Source organism: Bombina bombina, chromosome 3 (assembly GCF_027579735.1).
Source record: "Bombina bombina isolate aBomBom1 chromosome 3, aBomBom1.pri, whole genome shotgun sequence".
Classification (NCBI taxonomy): Eukaryota; Metazoa; Chordata; class Amphibia; order Anura; family Bombinatoridae; genus Bombina; species Bombina bombina.
In genome coordinates this window covers 37,502,422-37,522,990 of record NC_069501.1, presented here as the reverse complement: position 1 = coordinate 37,522,990, position 20,569 = coordinate 37,502,422, and the positions used below count along the sequence as shown (strand labels likewise).

The 20,569-nt window shown below is 41.7% G+C and overlaps 1 protein-coding gene and 1 non-coding gene across 2 annotated transcripts in view; both read left to right on the top strand.

Moving 5' to 3' along the window:
* GSK3B (glycogen synthase kinase 3 beta) overlaps positions 1-20,569 on the top strand; it is a 541,759-nt gene that overhangs the window by 171,885 nt on the left and 349,305 nt on the right.
* On the top strand, positions 12,368-12,486 carry LOC128654834 (5S ribosomal RNA). The gene has a single exon (XR_008401531.1). It is a non-coding gene; the product is annotated as a 5S ribosomal RNA (ribosomal RNA).

Here is a 20,569-nt window from a genome sequence, read left to right as displayed (position 1 = left end):
TAATTGTTCCTCGGCTGAGAGATGCCGTGCACAGCTGGTGGTGCCAATGCATTATCCCCTGCTACTGGGGCATTGAATTCAAATGGGATCTTGCTGTGAAGTCATTCGTCAGCTAAAGTGGTCCGTAGATCCTGGGGTATTTATTGAGTAAAAGTGCATAGAAAACCAAACAAGTGCTTAGTACCTATTTCCTATTTTTTTTTTTACTTCCAAGCTACAAACCTCTTTGGTGAGGCTCAACATTTCAAACAGTGGTGACGCATCAAGGTGCAGTTTAGAGAGGAAAAGGTCCTCTGCGTTGGTCCTCACTGACAATACTTGGTATTAAGTAGAAGCATTTTTGCAGTAGATTTGTGTTTGCTTTTACTACACGCATTACTGCAGTCACTGTTGATTCATTTCATATATACCCTACTTGCGGCTGTCTGAGCAGTGTGTTTTGTTGTGGGTGCACACAATAAAAGTACATATTCTCTATGTTCACATGTGCAGAATAAAAGCTATAAATTAAACATTTTCTTTCTTATGACAAGGTGAGTCCACGGGATCATCAATTACTGTTGGGAATATCACTCCTGGCCAGCAGGAGGAGGCAAAGAGCACCACAGCAAAGCTTATAAGTATCACCACCCTTCCCACAAACCCCAGTCATTCTCTTTGCCTACCATGCAAGGAGGAGGTGAAGTTTGTTGGTGTCTGTTTATTTCTTTTCAATCAAGAGTTTATTATTTTGAAAGCAGAGTAGGTTTGCTCTGATATTTTCTTTCAAGATGTGGTCTATCTGTACTCCATGTTAGTCTCTTCAGTAGGGCAGTCGTGCCTTTAAAGCAGTTAGGAACTTGTAAGGTGGGCCTTGCTGCGTTTTCCTAACATGTTGCTGCCCTAGTATAGAAAGCCTGAATAGGTTTACTCTGTCTTTCTTTTTTTCCACAGGTCTCTGTGAGGAGTAGTATCCTCTCATGCCGGGTGAGCTGTCCTCCTGCCGGACAGCTGGATGTGCAGGTAAGTGTCTTTTTGTGTTCTGGGGCTAGGAGGCTGGCACTAATAGGGTTAATTCGTTAGTATTAAACCTGCACTTAAAAATGAAACACAAAGATCCTTTATATAGGATATATCTGGCAGAGGCAGACACTGTAGATGCATGTGATGGAGACTTAGAGGTTAATTTTCTCTAGAGAATGAACTCTTTATTGAAGACTCAGATAATTATTTTAGGGTCTATGTGCAAACAACTATTTGCATTTTAAGAGGATTTTACATGCCAAGCAATTTCTATAATCCACCCGCTAATTTTTTCTCCTCAGACTTTGAAGCGGTGGCTATAGGAGCGCGCCTTTACTTGGCAGCGTCTCCCTATGGGGGCTAGTATGATGTTCCTCTCTCCGTTTAAACAGGAGAACGATGATGTGGCTTGTCCTTGTGTTTCCATTGCATTGCACTGGGACTCTGTAGACAGGTTGCTATTTTTTTAATCTGAGGGGTGAGAAATAAGTAATACAAGTGACATTGGTATCGGATATACTCCATGTGTGGTTTCACTAGGGGCTGGAGGGCGCACAATATAAATTTAATCTGCGCTTCCTCTCCATGCCGCTCTCATGGCCTTGTCTCCTTCTTAGTCTAGGATCGGAGCGCCGCCATTTTAGGCTCCTGTCAGTGCATTTTCTATAACTCTGCCTCGTTTTCTAGCTAAATTCCTTCTGTAGGTATTATGACAGTTGTTTTTTTTGTGAACAATGTTACACTAGTCTTGATAGGATTTTAAAGCTTTTAATATGTTGTGAACATCCCGTTCTGTGTCGAGCATGAGTTTCCTTCTCTTAAAGGGGCAGTTTACCAAGGCAATTGCTTAATTATTCCATATGTGCACTGTATATATATTTATCCCCTTAAAGGAATAGTAAACACCAACATTTTCTTTTATGATTCAGATAGAACATACCATTTTAAACAACTTTCCAAGTTAATTCTATTATGAAATTTTCTTCATTCTCTTGTTATCCATTGCTGAAAGGACAGTATTGCACTACTGACAGGAAGCTGAAAATATCTATTTAGCCAGTCACAAGAGACAAATGTGTGCAGGCACCAATTAGCAGCAGCTCCCACTAGTGTATGATATGTGCGTATTCATTTTTTTAACAAGGGATTCTTAGAGAACGAAGCACATTTGAAAATAGAAGTGAATTTAAAAGTGTCTTAAAATGACATGCTCTATCTGAATCATGCAAGTTTAATTTTGACTTTCCTATCCCTTTAAGTTAAGAATACTTTCTTTTTAAAGACATAAGTCCATGGATTTCATCCTTACTTGTGGGATATTCACCTCCTGGTCAGCAGGAGGAGGCAAAGAGCACCACAGCAGAGCTGCTATGTATAGCTCCTCCCTTCCCTCCCACTCCAGTCATTCTCTTTGCCTATGTTAGTGATGGGAAGAGGTGTAAAGTGAGGTGTTCAATCAAGAGTTTATTATTTTTAAAGTAGTGCCAGAGTGTGCTGCTTTGTTCTAGGGTTTAGCCGTAATCCATATCGGTCTCTACAGTAGAGCTTTTGGTGGCTTTAGAGCAATAGGAACTGGTGGGACATAATTCTCACTGCGCCTCCCATATACTTATGCTGCCCTGTTTGTCAAAGTCTGAGAGAGAGAATACTCAGTACTTTTTATTTCCACAGGCCAATGTGATGGGGAGGACTTCACAAGCCGGGTTGACTACCTTACTGCCGGGCAGATTTCTGAGGTAAGTGCTAATTTTTATTTTCTGGGGTTGCACACAGAAAGATTGGCACTTTTTATATTTTCATGGACACCAATTTTATTATCCTAGAGAGAGTGAGGATATATTATGGGCAGTGACTGTAGGCACTGGAAGCATGTGGAGAAGTGGCTCTATTGTTATGTTTAAATATACTCTGTTAAGATACACATAGCCATATGTTGAATCTACAAACGTTAGTGTTTTTTTTCAGTTCACAACGGCTTGTTTTACCTTAAGCCGTCTGGAGGTTAACTATCTAGACATGATGAAAGACACAGTAACTCGCATGTTGGTGTTTTTTACTTAGTTATAATTTCAACCTTTAACGGTCGGTTTGTTTTGCAGTCGTTTGGAAGCTTGGCCTGTCTGATCATTGCGCAGGTCGAGGTATTGCACACAACCATACTCTCAATTCACAACGGTTTAGTTTGCTTGTAACTGTCTGGGATCCTGCCTGAACAGGTTAAGTGAGCAAAGCTGCAACTGTTGAGGTGTTTTCAGTGTAATTTTACTCCCGTTGGCTTTCTTATATTAACTTTTTGCCGCGTTTGCTCATGACCATATTGTTGTTTTATTTGTTCCCTACGGCTACATTTTTACATTTTTGCCGCTCGGGAGCTTTATCCTGTTACGCCCACAATGGGCGGAGCTAAGTGAGGCGACATTGTTTGCGCGCCTTTGTTAGCTCAACGGCTTGTTTTGCCTTTCAGCCATCTGGGACATCAGAGAGTCTCCTCTGCTGCGTTATAATACGCGGCTGGGAGACTTCTCTTACTATTGTAAAATGTGAATCCAGAAAAGATTTTCAAAGCAGGCTGTGTCCTTTGCTCGGAAACATTCTTAGTTAAAAAGAAAGTAGTGTCAATTAAGCAAGACACAATGACGATGTGTATTTTAATATGGTACATGAAAACCATTCTCCAGCTTAATTAGCATTGCCAATGTTATGTGATTTAAAGAAACAGTACCTCTTGTTTGATGTTCACTGTTATTCGACTTAAAATGTAAATAAAGAGGTAAATGAAATGGTCCATGAAACCCTGCACCATTATTATTATTTTTTAGTATTGCAAATGTTTTTTTTATTTAAAGAGACAGTAACTCTAATGTTCACTTTTATTTGAGTTAATATGTGAATAAAGATGTAAATGAAATGGTTCATGAAACTCTGCACCTTATTTCTTAGTATTTCAAATGTTATTTGATTTAAAGAGACGGTTACTCTTGTTTTGATATTAACTTTCATTTAAGTCAAAATGTGAATAAAAATGTTACAATGTTTTTATGCCTATGCGGATTGACATAAACTTTTCTATCTCATAGTAAAGTTTACAGTTCAAAGATAAACTTTTCTTCAGAGACGACATTGTTTTGTATGCAACTGACAGCATACTGACAATGTTTAATATATTTTGCAGTCTTCTCCTTAAGTGTCCTAATAACATTAGCGTCCATTCTACCAGTGCCCTGCGATTCCTCAAAGACTCCTCCCGGAGTTATGTTGCCAGACATCGCTTACCGTGTATGCTAGCGGTTTAGGGCGTTGTCAGGTTTTTCCCATGCTGCGAGAGAAAGCGCAAGAGGATAAATAAACGTTCAGCGAGCAAGGTCTCTGTCACGGTTGTTGCTATCTGAGGTCCCCTCCCAGATGCTTGAGGCATGGGATACTAAGATAGCTTCTGAGGGTAAATGCTCAGTTCTGACAGTATAATTCTACCTACTGATTCTGAAGTAGTATCTTCATATTTAAGCTAGATCACCTCTGTTACTTAAGGAGGTTTTAGATACTTTGGAGCGACTTCAGGGTTGTTATAAATTTTTTAGTTTTTTATTCCTATATTGAAGGAGAGGGTCCCTTAGCGGTCTTATCATGGAATCTTGGAAGATACACCACGTGGATAGACAGCTGCCAAGCTAGCCAGGAGATCTTCTATTTACATAGAGGATAGTTGTTTCCTTTTCAGGATCCCATGGAGGTTGCTCGAGATAGCATTCTAGGTTTGATATTGCTGCCTTTGGCGGCAGCGTACTAGGTTATATGTTGTCTGGTTATTTTTGGACAGACACTTCAAGGTATTCTAAAATAGAATAAGGCCTTTAAGGGGCCAATTCCTTTTTTTACAGTTATTTCCTGTCAGGCATTGTGCGGGGAACTGAATTTTCAATTTACCATATTGACTCACAGAATTTTTATGGTTAAGGTCTGGGTCTGAAGACATTAAGTCTTAGTCTGGGTTGGAAGTCTCTTCTACCTGGGAATGATAGTTCCTGTTCCGAATTTGGAACAGGGTCTGAGATTTCTTCCAATCTGGTTGGGGTTCTCCAACAAAGAGGGAACCTTCAGGTCACTTTTAGTTTTATAAAGAAAAATAAAAGGGAAACGTTATTTCGGAATACCGTCCTTCAAGATGGAAACTATTTGTTCCATTCTTCCATTAATTCAGGAGGGTCAATTTATGACCACTGTGGGTCAATTTATGACCACTGTGGATTTAGAGGACGTGTATCTTCATGTTCTTGTTTTCTCGAATGATCTCAAGTTCCTAGGATTTGTTTTCCAGGACAATCTTTTAGTTATGTGGCTTTTTCCTTGCGGTCTGACCACGACTCCCAGAATCTCCACAACGGTTCTGGTTTCTCTACTGGTGTTACTTTGGCCTTGGGAATATCTGGATGACATCTTATTCAAAGCGCCATCCTTACAGCAGGTAATATACCATATAGACATGGTGTTATCTTTCCTGAGAATTCTCGGGGGGGAGGTAATTTGGAAAGGTTTTTCCTTTGTTCCAGATACAAGGGTATCTTTCTTAGGAATTTTTATAGATTCTCTATCTATTACGGTTTTTCTGACAGGATTATCGATACTTGTCTTGTCCCTCGGTTCTCTCCTCGGCCATCCGTGGTTCTGTGCATAGAGGTAATTGGGCTGATGGTGGCGGCAATGGACATCATCCCGTTTTGCTTGTTTCCATCTCAGACTTTTGTAGTTATGCATACTCAGACAATGGATCAAGGTATATGCAGACTTGTCTCTTCGAATGTTAGTGGAGCAGGAGACAAGGGATTCAATCCAAAAAGGTGGTTATCTCTGGATCATTTCTCCCATGGAATTTGCTTTCACAGTCCGTCTGGGGTGTTTGTGGCAACAGACATTAACCTCCTAGGGTGGGGGGCAGTCTGGGTTTCCCTAAAAGTCTGTTCTTCCTATAATCGGTTTGGAATTGAGAGCGATTTTCAATGCTCTACTGGCCTGACCTTCATTGGCCACGGTCTGGTTCGTCCGGTTTCAGTCATACGTCATATCTTTGGTGACTTGCATCAATCATCAGGGAGGAGCGGGAAAGAGTTCCTTTGCAATGACAAAAGTAACCAAGATTATCCAATGGGCAGAAGCCCATTCTTGCCGTCTGTCGGCTATCCACTTCTCAAGGGTAGAACAAGTGGGAGGGTTTTTCTTGAGCAGATAGATTTTTTAATCCGGGGGAGTGGGAGCTCATCCCGGAAGTGTTCCCCAGCTTGATCTCAATTGGAGTCAGCCGAGTTTGGACCTCATGGTATCTAGTCAGAATGCCAAGTCCCTGAGATACGGGTTGAGGTCTAGGGTTTTTTCAGGTGGAACTGATAGTTGCTTGCCGGTCCCTTGGACCTTTAGTCTAGCATACCTATTTCCTCTGTTTGCTCTTTTTCTTCGGGTAATTGCTCGAATTGAGCAGGAAGGGACTTCGGTGATATTATAGCACCGGCCTGGCCTCGCAGGATTTGGTGTGCGGGCCTGGTGGAAAGGTCATCTCTGCCTCCTTGGAGGCTCCCATTGACGAAGGACCTTCTGATTCGGGGGCCCTTCCTTCACCCGAATCGAGTTTCTCTGAAGTTGACTGCTTGGAGATTGAATCATAGAGTCTATGGTTCAGGCTCGTAAGCCTGTGACTAGAAGGATTTCCATCAGATTTGGTGTAAATATTTCTATTGGGCGAATCCAAGGGCTACTCATAGAGTAGAGTTAGGATTCCTAGAGTTTTGTCTTTTCTCCAAGAGGGTTTGGAGAGGGATTATCGACGAGCTCCCTAAAGAGTCAGATCTCTGCCTTATCTATTTTGTTTCACTAACGTCTGGCGTATGTTTCCAGATGTATATTCTTTTTGTCAGGCCTTGCTTAGGATCAGGCCTGTGTTTGAACCAGTTACTCCTCTATGGAGTCTTCATTTGGTTCTCAAAGTTCGTTAAGGGGCTGCATTTGAGCCTATGCATTCCTTTGATAATAAGCTATTATCTTGGAAAGTTTTATTTCTTGTTTCCATTTCTTCTGCTCGAAGATTGTCAGAGCTCTCGGATTTGCTGCATGAATCTCCTTATCTTATTTTCCATTCAGATGGTGGTTTTCCGTGTTAAACTAGGATTTCTTTCTACGGTTGTTTCTGATCGGAACATTAATCAAGATATTGTGATTCCTTCCTTTGTAGTAATCCTTCTCGGAAGGAAAGGCTTCTGCACAAAACTTAGTTATACCGTCAGTCTTCTTCCTTGTTTGTGTTTTTTTTTTAGGAAAACGCAAGGGACAGAAAGCTACGGCTACTTCTTTCTTTTTGGCTGAAGAGTATCATACGTTTTGCATATGAGACTGCTGGACAGCAGCCTCCTGAGAGAGTTACGGCTCATTCCACGAGGGCTATTGTTTCCTCATGGGCGTTCAAAAATTAGGCTTCTGTGGAACAGATTTGCAAGGCTGCAACTTGGTCCTCTCTTCACACTTTTTCAAAGTTCTACAAATTTGATACTTTTGCCTCGGCCGAGGGTGTTTTTGAGAGACAAGTTCTTCAAGCAGTGGTGCCTTCCGTTTAGGTTCTCTGTCTTGTCCCTCCCTTATCATCTGTGTACTCTAGCTTTGGTATTGTATCCCACAAGTAAGGATGAAATCCGTGGACTCATCGGGTCTTTAAAAAGAAAATTTATGCTTACCTGATAAATTTGTTTCTTTTTAGACACGATGAGTCCACGACCCGCCCTGTTCTCTGAGACAGGTTATTAATTTTTGTAAACTTCAGACACCTCTGCACCTTGGCTTTTCCTTTGTCTTCCTAACTTAGGTCGAATGACTGGAGTGGGAGGGAAGGGAGGAGCTATATATAGCACCTCTGCTGTGGTGCTCTTTGCCTCCTCCTGCTGACCAGGAGGTGAATATCCGTGGTCAGCAAATCAGGTAAGCATAAATTTTCTTTTTCAAGCTAACCTGTGACTCAGTGGTAACACACAGCACTATAATCCAGCATTCCTGGGTTCAATACCTATGTAGGCCAGGTCACATGTTTAAATATGTAAAGGCTTAAAATTTGTTAAACAAGTTTAAACACATCTGAATTTCATGTTATCTTAAATACTTTGTTTTTCTCTGTTGGAGTCTTCTTCTGTAAGAACTATTTAGTCAGGTGAAGTTGTCACCCTCTGAGTCGTATGTCTCCTAGGATGATGCTGTTTCGGCTATGCCACAGCTTTCTTCACGTCCCAAGCCTATACGGCATCACATGCAGTGCCCTGCGGTTCCTTAAATTCTCCTGGAGGAGTGTATTGCCTGTAGATTATTCAGCTCAGGCATCCTTGCGGTATCAGCGGCTTTTTCTGCCTTTTTCTTCAGGGAAAATGCAACCGGACATTTCAAGGTTCAGACAGTAAGGTCTCTGTTTCTTCATTCGGCTATGCTGGTTGATCTCTATCCTAAGCTAGAAGAATTTGCTGGTAGTTCTGTTGGTTAAGTACAGTATAATTCTTTCTTCTGATGCTGAGGGGGCTTCCTTCAGATGTAGGTTTTCATACCTCGTGTTCAATTAAAGGAGGTTTTAGCTACCTGGACGTCTTCAATATTGCTGTCGTTGTCAACCTTTGAAAGTTTGTAAAACTAGCGTGCTTTGGATATTAGCAGGAATAGGGGAAGTTATGGATACAGTTCCCTCTGTCTTCTTCCTTTAGAGGTTTTTCCTGTCGCTGACTCCATTAAAATGCACGGTACCCTAGGTAGATGGACAGAAAACTTTGATCCCTACGGAGGGTGGATGCTCATTTTGGATCTATGCATTGGAGCTGGAGGTTTCATTTTTAGAGCAATGTCTTGTCTTATTAGACTTGCTGTCCTAGTCCGCTGGGCATTTTGGCTGACATCTGTTACAACTGAGAAGCCTTCTGCGGCTTAGTGATGCAGCCTAGGCTGCAGGTTTAATATTTTAGCTTTCCTCCAAAAATCCATGCTTCTGGCGTTTTTTTTCCTTTCAGGGATAAGACCTTGTTTGGACTTGGTATGGCAGAATCTCCTCTGACTTCCGTGTGAAAAAAAAAGGTTTTTTTCTACCTCTCGTCAAGAGAGCAAGACTAAGGGAAAGTTTCCTTTTTTCTTTTCTGCAGGGACTTTCATATCTTTTGGAGTCCAATCTAAGATCTCCTACCAAGGGCAGATTCTATTTCTAGAGTATCTGCAATGCAGGTATGATTAGACATTCCTTTAGCTGGGCTCAGGACCTTCCTCTCTGGGAGTGATAATTCCAGTCCCAGTCTGGGAATGGGATCGAAGTATCTCCTCTAGTTTCCCAGTTGCTGACTTTTAAGGAACAGTCTTCTCTTCTGGTCCAGGAGGGTCAGTTCATAACGATCGTAGACCTGAAGGATGTATATTTATTGTTACCGTGATCGGGATCTTCTCAAGTTTCTGAGTTTCGTCATCCTAGAAAGACTTTAGGTCTTGGAGTATTGTAAGGGTGCCTTTTGGACAATATATTGTTCAAGTGTGATCCTTCCTTAAAACTAACTCTCTGCACAAGATCTTGTCCAATCTACTTTCCCATACATGGGAATTGAGTCTGGAAGAGATCCCTTGTTCCAATTTACAAGGTCGTTTTATTGAGGATCTTTTTAGAAAAGATTTCTATCAGAAGTCAGATATTCAGGGATTTTCTCTTTTACTCTCTGCTCTTGTCCAGCCAACAGCAAGCTCTATTGGTCTGGTAGATTGCTTAGCCATTTTGCAACCTGAAGGTTGGGAGTTTGGATCTAGCTGCAGTTATTTTAATTCACTGCTCAGTGATTCTATGTATGGGCAGATACCTAGATGAATCCCTAAAAGGGATGGCACAGATTACAGGAGTACAAGAACAGTGGGAATATTTTAAAAATGCTATTCTAGATGCAACTAAACACCACTGTATTAGGCTTGTTTGTAAAAGTAAAAGAAAAAGAAAACCAATATGGTTTTCAAGAGAAGTAGCACATGCAGTTAAGACAAAAAAGGCAGTCTATAAAAAAATTCAAACTCACTGGCTCAGAGGATAAAGAAAAATGGAGAACCCATCAAAAGATGACAAAGCAGTTAATCAAAAAGGCTAAAGCTGATGCAGAAGAGAAAATAGCACAATCTGTAAAAAATGGTGACAAAACCTTCTTTAGATATATCAGTGAAAAGAGAAAAACTAACAGAGGGATAGTTAGACTCAAGAATGAGGATAGAGTAGTGGAAGAAGATAAACAAATAGCAAACTGTTTAAATGATTACTTTCTTCTGTTATGTGTGATCAGTCCACGGGTCATCATTACTTCTGGGATATTATCTGCTCCCCTACAGGAAGTGCAAGAGGATTCACCCAGCAGAGTTGCTATATAGCTCCTCCCCTCTACGTCACCTCCAGTCATTCTCTTGCACCCAAAGACTAGATAGGAGGTGTGAGAGGACTATGGTGATTATACTTAGTTTTTAGAACTTCAATCAAAAGTTTGTTATTTTATAATAGCACCGGAGCGTGTTATTACCTCTCTGGCAGAGTTTGAAGAAGAATCTACCAGAGTTTTTCTTATGATTTTAACCGGAGTAGTTAAGATCATATTGCTGTTTCTCGGCCATCTGAGGGAGGTAAAAACTTCAGATCAGGGGACAGCGGGCAGTTGAATCTGCATTGAGGTATGTAGCAGTTTTTATTTTCTGAATGGAATTGATGAAAAAATCCTGCCATACCGTTATAATGAACATGTATGTATGCTTTACACTTTAGTATTCTGGGGATGGTATTACACCGGAATTACTCTGTAAAAGTACATTAAACCTTTTATTAGGTATGTTTCATGTTAAACGTTTTTGCTGGAATGTAGAATCGTTTGCATTAATGAGGTACTGAGTGAATAAATATTTGGGCATTATTTTTCCACTTGGCAGTTTGCTTGTGTTAATTATGACAGTTTCGTTTCTCTCTCACTGCTGTGTGTGAGAGGGAGGGGCCGTTTTTGGCGCTCTTTGCTACGCATCAAAAATTTCCAGTCAGTTTTTCTGCATGATCCGGTTCATCTCTAACAGAACTCAGGGGTCTTCAAACTTCTTTGAAGGGAGGTAGATTCTCTCAGCAGAGCTGTGAGACTTATATAGTGACTGTGATTTAAAACGTTGCTCTGTAATTTTTATGTTTAAAATTTAATTAGTGTTATTTTACTAATGGGAACAAACCTTTGCTAAAAAGTTGTGTTGTTTGTTAAGAGTGATGCTATAACTGTTTTTCAGTTCATTATTTCAACTGTCATTTAATCGTTTAGTGCTGCTTGAGGCACAGTACGTTTTTATTAAATAAAATTGTAACCGAGTTGCATGTTTATTGCTAGTGTGTTAAACATGTCTGATTCAGAGGAAGATACCTGTGTCATTTGTTCCAATGCCAAGGTGGAGCCCAATAGAAATTTATGTACTAACTGTATTGATGCTACTTTAAATAAAAGCCAATCTGTACAAATTGAACAAATTTCACCAAACAGCGAGGGGAGAGTTATGCCGACTAACTCGCCTCACGTGTCAGTACCTGCATCTCCCGCCCGGGAGGTGCGTGATATTATGGCGCCTAGTACATCTGAGCAGCCATTACAGATAACATTACAAGATATGGCTACTGTTATGACTGAAGTTTTGGCTAAATTACCAGAACTAAGAGGCAAGCGTGATCACTCTGGGGTGAGAACAGAGTGCGCTGATAATTCTAGGGCCATGTCTGATACTGCGTCACAGCTTGCAGAGCATGAGGACGGAGAGCTTCATTCTGTAGGTGACGGTTCTGATCCAAACAGATTGGATTCAGATATTTCAAATTTTAAATTTAAATTGGAAAACCTCCGTGTATTACTAGGGGAGGTCTTAGCAGCTCTCAACGATTGTAACACTGTTGCAATACCAGAGAAAATGTGTAGGTTGGATAAATACTTTGCGGTACCGGCGAGTACTGACGTTTTTCCTATACCTAAGAGATTAACTGAAATTGTTACTAAGGAGTGGGATAGACCCGGTGTGCCGTTCTCACCCCCTCCAATATTTAGAAAGATGTTTCCAATAGACGCCACCACACGGGACTTATGGCAAACGGTCCCTAAGGTGGAGGGAGCAGTTTCTACTTTAGCTAAGCGTACCACTATCCCGGTGGAGGATAGCTGTGCTTTTTCAGATCCTATGGATAAAAAATTAGAGGGTTACCTTAAGAAAATGTTTGTTCAACAAGGTTTTATATTACAACCCCTTGCATGCATCGCGCCGATCACGGCTGCGGCAGCATTTTGGATTGAGTCTCTGGAAGAGAACCTTAGTTCAGCTACGCTGGACGACAGCCTACGGCCACACCACCCTGAATGCGCCCGATCTCGTCTGATCTCGGAAGCTAAGCAGGGTCGGGCCTGGTTAGTACTTGGATGGGAGACCGCCTGGGAATACCAGGTGCTGTAATTACGGACAGGCTTAGAGTCCTTAAACTAGCTAATTCATTCATTTCGGAGGCCGTAGTACATTTAACCAAACTTACGGCTAAGAATTCAGGATTCGCCATTCAGGCACGTAGGGCGCTGTGGCTAAAATCCTGGTCGGCTGATGTAACTTCTAAGTCCAAATTACTTAATATACCTTTCAAGGGGCAAACTTTATTTGGGCCCGGTTTGAAAGAAATTATTGCTGACATTACAGGAGGTAAGGGCCACGCTCTACCTCAAGACAAAGCCAAAGCTAAGGCTAGACAGTCTAATTTTCGTCCCTTTCGGAATTTCAAAGCAGGTGCAGCATCAACTTCCACTGCACCAAAACAGGAAGGAGCTGTTGCTCGTTACAGACAAGGCTGGAAACCTAACCAGTCCTGGAATAAGGGCAAGCAGGCCAGAAAACCTGCTGCTGCCCCTAAGACAGCATGAACCGAGGGCCCCCGATCCGGGACCGGATCTAGTGGGGGGCAGACTCTCTCTCTTCGCCCAGGCTTGGGCAAGAGATGTCCAGGATCCCTGGGCGCTAGAGATCATATCTCAGGGATACCTTCTAGACTTCAAATTCTCTCCCCCAAGAGGGAGATTTCATCTGTCAAGGTTGTCAACAAACCAAATAAAGAAGGACGCGTTTCTACGCTGTGTACAAGATCTATTATTAATGGGAGTGATCCATCCGGTTCCGCGGTCGGAACAAGGACAAGGGTTTTACTCAAACCTGTTTGTGGTTCCCAAAAAAGAGGGAACTTTCAGGCCAATCTTGGATTTAAAGATACTAAACAAATTCCTAAGAGTTCCATCGTTCAAAATGGAAACTATTCGGACAATCTTACCCATGATCCAAAAGGGTCAATACATGACCACAGTGGATTTAAAGGATGCTTACCTTCACATACCGATTCACAAAGATCATTACCGGTATCTAAGGTTTGCCTTCTTAGACAGGCATTACCAGTTTGTAGCCCTTCCATTCGGATTGGCTACGGCTCCAAGAATCTTCACAAAGGTTCTGGGTGCCCTTCTAGCGGTTCTGAGACCGCGAGGAATTTCGGTAGCTCCGTACCTAGACGACATTCTGATACAAGCTTCAAGCTTTCAAACTGCCAAGTCTCATACAGAGTTAGTTCTGGCATTTCTAAGGTCGCATGGATGGAAAGTGAACGAAAAGAAGAGTTCTCTCTTTCCTCTCACAAGAGTTCCATTCTTGGGGACTCTTATAGATTCTGTAGAAATGAAGATTTATCTGACAGAAGACAGATTAACAAAGCTTCTAAATGCATGCCGTGTCCTTCATTCCATTCAACTCCCGTCAGTAGCTCAATGCATGGAGGTGATCGGCTTAATGGTAGCAGCAATGGACATAGTTCCCTTTGCACGCCTACATCTCAGACCGCTGCAATTGTGCATGCTGAGTCAGTGGAATGGGGATTACTCAGATTTGTCCCCCACTCTGAATCTGGATCAAGAGACCAGAAACTCTCTTCTATGGTGGCTTTCTCGGCCACATCTGTCCAGGGGGATGCCGTTCAGCAGGCCGGACTGGACAATTGTAACAACAGACGCCAGCCTTGTAGGTTGGGGCGCTGTCTGGAATTCTCTGAAGGCTCAGGGACAATGGAGTCAGGAGGAAAGTCTCCTGCCAATAAACATTCTGGAATTGAGAGCAGTTCTCAATGCCCTTCTAGCTTGGCCCCAGTTAAGGACTCGGGGGTTCATCAGGTTTCAGTCGGACAACATCACGACTGTAGCTTACATCAACCATCAAGGAGGGACAAGAAGCTCCCTAGCAATGATAGAAGTATCAAAGATAATTCGCTGGGCAGAGTCTCACTCTTGCCACCTGTCAGCAATCCACATCCCGGGAGTGGAGAACTGGGAGGCGGATTTCTTGAGTCGCCAGACTCTTCATCCGGGGGAGTGGGAACTTCATCCGGAGGTCTTTGCCCAAATACTTCGACGTTGGGGCAAACCAGAGATAGATCTCATGGCGTCTCGTCAGAACGCCAAACTTCCTCGTTACGGATCCAGATCCAGGGATCCGGGAGCGGTTCTGATAGATGCTTTGACAGCACCTTGGAACTTCAGGATGGCTTATGTGTTTCCACCCTTCCCACTGCTTCCTCGATTGATTGCCAAAATCAAACAGGAGAGAGCATCAGTGATTCTAATAGCGCCTGCATGGCCGCGCAGGACTTGGTATGCAGATCTAGTGGACATGTCATCCTGTCCGCCTTGGTCTCTACCTCTAAGACAGGACCTTCTGATTCAGGGTCCATTCAAACATCAAAGTCTAACTTCTCTGAAGCTGACTGCTTGGAAATTGAACGCTTGATTTTATCAAAACGTGGTTTTTCTGAGTCGGTTATTGATACCCTGATACAGGCTAGGAAGCCTGTTACCAGAAAGATTTACCATAAAATATGGCGTAAATACCTATACTGGTGTGAATCCAAAGATTACTCCTGGAGTAAGGTTAGGATTCCTAGGATATTGTCTTTTCTACAAGAAGGTTTAGAAAAGGGTTTATCGGCTAGCTCATTAAAGGGACAGATCTCAGCTCTGTCCATCTTGTTACACAGGCGTCTGTCAGAAAATTCAGACGTCCAGGCCTTTTGTCAGGCTTTAGCTAGGATCAAGCCTGTGTTTAAAACTGTTGCTCCGCCATGGAGTTTAAACTTAGTTCTTAACGTTTTACAGGGTGTTCCGTTTGAACCCCTTCATTCCATTGATATAAAATTGTTATCTTGGAAAGTTCTATTTTTAATGGCTATTTCCTCGGCTCGAAGAGTCTCTGAGTTATCAGCCCTACATTGTGATTCTCCTTATCTGATCTTTCACTCAGACAAGGTAGTTCTGCGTACTAAACCTGGGTTCTTACCTAAGGTTGTCTCTAACAGGAATATCAATCAAGAGATTGTTGTTCCATCCTTGTGTCCAAATCCTTCTTCAAAGAAGGAACGTCTTCTACACAATCTGGATGTAGTTCGTGCCCTCAAGTTCTACTTGCAGGCAACTAAAGATTTTCGCCAAACTTCTTCCCTGTTTGTCGTTTATTCTGGACAGAGGAGAGGTCAAAAAGCTTCTGCTACCTCTCTCTCTTTTTGGCTTCGTAGCATAATACGTTTAGCCTATGAGACTGCTGGACAGCAGCCTCCTGAAAGAATTACAGCTCATTCCACTAGAGCTGTGGCTTCCACTTGGGCCTTTAAGAATGAGGCCTCTGTTGAACAGATTTGCAAGGCTGCAACTTGGTCTTCGCTTCATACTTTTTCCAAATTTTACAAATTTGACACTTTTGCTTCTTCGGAGGCTATTTTTGGGAGAAAGGTTCTTCAGGCAGTGGTTCCTTCTGTATAATGAGCCTGCCTATCCCTCCCGTCATCCGTGTACTTTTGCTTTGGTATTGGTATCCCAGAAGTAATGATGACCCGTGGACTGATCACACATAACAGAAGAAAACATAATTTATGCTTACCTGATAAATTCCTTTCTTCTGTTGTGTGATCAGTCCACGGCCCGCCCTGTTTTTTAAGGCAGGTACATATTTTTTAAATTATAATTCAGTCACCACTACACCCTTGGTTTCTCCTTTCTCGTTGGTCTTTGGTCGAATGACTGGAGGTGACGTAGAGGGGAGGAGCTATATAGCAACTCTGCTGGGTGAATCCTCTTGCACTTCCTGTAGGGGAGCAGATAATATCCCAGAAGTAATGATGACCCGTGGACTGATCACACAACAGAAGAAAGGAATTTATCAGGTAAGCATAAATTATGTTTTTGTTCAGTCTTTACAACAGATGGTAAAGATAGTGAGATGCTATTAAAGGATGCTACTGTAAATAATGTGAGTAGTACTTTTCTTTTTACAGAGGAAGAGGTTTCAAGGGCTTTATCAAAAATAAAAGTTAATAAGTCTGTGGGTCCAGATAATATTCATCCAAGGGTTCTAAGAGAACTTCGATCCGTAATAGCTACTCCATTAGCTGATTTATTTATTCAGTCACTTCTAACAGGAGTTGTTCCAAAAGACTGGAAAATTGCCAATGTAGTCCCTCTTCATAAAAAGGGTAGAAGGGAAGATTCTGCCAACTATAGGCCAGTCGGTTTGACCTCAATTGCAGGGAAATTAATGGCAACTCTTTTAAAGGAAAGACTTGTATCTTTCATTCAGACAAACAACTTAGAAGACAAAGGACAGCATGGTTTCACTGCTGGAAGATCATGCCTGACTAATCTAATTGATTTCTTTGACCATGTAACTAAAATAATAGACCAGGGAGGAGCCGTAGATGTTGCATATCTAGACTTTAGCAAAGCATTTGACACCGTCCCACACAACAAACTTATTCACAAAATGTATTGCCTTGGAATAGACGCTAAGATTGTTAAGTGGGTAGAATGCTGGCTTAAAGATAGACGACCGAGGGTTTCAATTAATGGAGTACATTCAAATGAGGCATCAGTTACTAGTGGTGTTCCCCAAGGGTCAGTTCTTGGGCCTGTTCTGTTTAACATGTTCATAAGTGATATTGGAAGCGGGCTTAAGGGGAAGGTTTCCTTGTTTGCTGATGATACAAACATTTGTAACAGGGTAGATGTTCCAGGAGGAGTTGATCAAATGAACTGTGATATTAATAAACTAGAGGACTGGTCAAATAAATAGGATCTGAAATTTAATATTACCAAGAGCAAAATTATGCATATAGGATCCAAAAACCCAAAGTCCAATTATAGTCTCAATGGTACATTACTGACTGTAATTAAAGAAGAAAGGGATTTGGGAATTATTATTTCAAATGATTTAAAATTTGGTACACAATGCCGCAGTGCAGCCAGCAAGGCCAGTCAAATGCTTGGTTGCATTGGAAGAGGTATTAGTAGCAGAAATAGCAAGGTTCTTATGCCACTTTACAGATCATTAGTTAGACCAAATCTGGAATACTGTGTACAGTTCTGGAGACCATAACCTCAGAAAGATATATAAATAAACTAGAAGATGTCCAAAGGAGGGCTACTAAAATGGTACATGGTCTGAAATATAAAACGTACAAAGAAAGACTCTATGATCTAAATATGCATAGTTTAGAGGATAGAAGGGAAAAGAGGTGACATGATAGAAACCTTCAAATATATGAAGGGACTTAATAAAATAGAAGCTGAAAGCATTTTTCACAAAAAAATAAATGCAAAAACAAGGGTTCACAATCTAAAGTTAGAGGGTAGCAGATTCAGGAGAAATTTGAGGAAGCATTTTTTTACAGAAAGGGTGGTGGATTCATGGAATAAACTTCATTTGAGGTGGTAAACACAAAGACTGTAAAGGAATTTAAAAATGCCTGGGACATGCATAAGGCTATCCTAAGGAAAAAGTAACATGTAATATGGGTAGACTTGATGGGCCTTTTTGGTTCTTATCTACCGTCAAATTCTATGTTTCTATGGAGGGAATTGGTTTGATGGTCCCATCGATTTCATTCCCTCTGTTATTCTCCATGATATGGAGATCTTTCGGTTCTGTCTCAGACTCCCTCCTTTGGTGGTTTTTCAAAAGTATCTGTCTCAGGACGCGTGTTTCTGGAGACACTCCTCGGTGATGTGACCACGGACGCCAACCTGCAGGGTTGAGAAGCAGTCTGGTACTTTCTTTTAGCTGCAGGGTTATTGACTCGCAGTGTTTGCTTCCTCCTTAAAATTTTGGAGTTAAGAGCGATTTACAATGCTCTGATGGATTGGTCTTAATCGTCCCTGGCTTGGTTCCAGTCGGTCGATATCTCCTCAATGGTTTTCATTATTCATCAGGGAGGAACTCTGAGTTCCTTAGTCATGTAGGAGGTGACTGGGATTGTTCAGTGAGCAGAAGCTTACTATTGGTGGCTATCATAAATTGACAGTTAATCCATCCCGGGGAGTAGGAACTCTTTTTTCGGGGGTATTCTCCAGCTTAACCCTCAGATGGGGGATGCTGGAGTTGGATTGTCGGCGTGTCGGCTAAATACCAAGCTTACGGTTGTAGGTCAGGGGATCCTTAGGCCGCTCGGCTAGATGCTCTGGCGGTCCTTTGAGATTTTAGGCTAGTTTTCCTGCTTCACCTGTTCGCCTTCCTTCCACAAGTCATTGCTCGTATCTCTCAGTAAGGAGTGTCGGTGTCCCGGCGTGGTCTCGCAGGTTCTGGCTTGAAGACCTAGAGTTGTTGTTGTCTCTGCCACCTTGAAGACTTCCTCTGAAGAAGGACCCTCTGATTAGGGTACCTTCTTCCTTTTATAATCTTGCTTCTCTGAAGCTGACCGCTTGGAGACTGAACGTATAGTTCTGTCTATGTGTGTTTTTTTTTTTTTTCAAATCTGTCATTGTGACCATGATTCAGGTTCACAAGCCTGCTTTTGGAAGGATTTTCATCAGATATGGCATGGATATATTTTGGATGTGAATCCAAGGATTACTCTTGGAATAGTGTCAGGGTTCGTTGTCTATTGTCCTTTCTCCAGGATGGTTTGGAGAACTCAGCAAGTATTCTGAAGGGTCATTTCCTGCATTGTCTATTTTGCTACCTAAGCGACTAGCAGTCTTCCAGTTGCGCAATATCTGGTCAGTATCAGGCCTGTGTTACGTCGGTTACTCCTCCTTGGAGTCTTGGCCTGGTTCTTAAGTTTGGTAGTGACTCTGATTGAGCCTATGCATTCCATAGATACCTAAGTGTTATCTGGGAAGGTTTTGTTCCTTGTTATTTCTTCTGCTCGGAGAGTATCAAAAATCTCAGCTCTGCAGTGTAATTCGCTTTTCTTATCTTGCATGATAGGGTGGTGTTTTCACACTAAGTTTTTCGGACAGGAATTTTATTCAGGAAATTATTTTTCCTTCTCTATGTCCTAATTTTTCTCATAAGGTACGTTTGTTTCACAACGGGCTCTCAAATTCTTTCTGCAGGCTACGGAGGACTTTTGTCAGTCTTCTGCATTGCTTGTTTACTTTTCTGGAAACGTAAAGATCAGAAAGCTTCTGCCACTTCTCTCTCTATCTGGTTGAGAAGTTTTTTTCGTATGGCATATGAGACTGCCGGTCGACAGCCTCCTGTGAGAATCGTAGCTCATTCCACTAGGGCGGTTTTCTTCTTGGGCCTTCAAGAATGAGGCCTCTGTGGAAAAGATTACAAGGCTGTGACTTGGTCTTCTTTGTTCCTTTTTTCTAAGATTTGCCTCAGTTGAGTTTTTCCTTTAGGAGAAAGGTTCTTCAAGCAGGGGTGCCTTTTTGTTTAGGTTACCTGTCTTGTCCCTCCCTAATCATCTGTGTCCTCTAGCTTGGGTATTGATTCCCAACCGTAATTGTTGATCCCGGGGACTCATTGTGTCATAAGAAAGAAAACAAAATTTATGCTTACCTGATAAATGTATTTCTTTCTTGACATGGTGAGTCCACGGCCCGCCTTTATTTTCAGACAGTTTTTTTTATATAAACCTCTGCACCTGTTATTTCCTTTCTCTCCTTTTCCTTCGTTCGAATGACTGGGGTTTGTGGGAAGGGAAGTGATAGATATCAGCTTTGCTGTGGTGCTCTTTGCCTCCTCCTGCTGGCCAGGAGTGATATTCCCAACAGTAATTAATGATCCATTGAACTCACCGTGTCAAGAAAGATATACATTTATCAAGTAAGCATACATTTTGTTTTTTGTTTTTTTTTGCTAATAGAGGTGTATTGCCAGTATGATGCTATCCCACACTTAAAAGCACCTCATGTATTTCAGTTTAATATGTCCTTTTAAAATCCAGACCAACTAGCTGTGTGGTGACATTAAACAGTGAATACATGCTAGACATAAGGATCTATCCTAAACAAATGTTTGCTCGAGAATAGGATGTTGCTGAAGGTTTTTAAAATTATATTGTTCAAATATGAAATAACTATAGGTTTAGTTTCTAGAACCCGATGGACCCCACCATGTTGAAACCTACTTTTCCATTGTCTAACCTTTTCTGCTGACAACAGTTAGGGGCTGATATGAGTCACTTAAGTGTGCAAACAATGGCTATGCATAATATAGCAATATTAAAAGGGACTTTAAAGGGAAA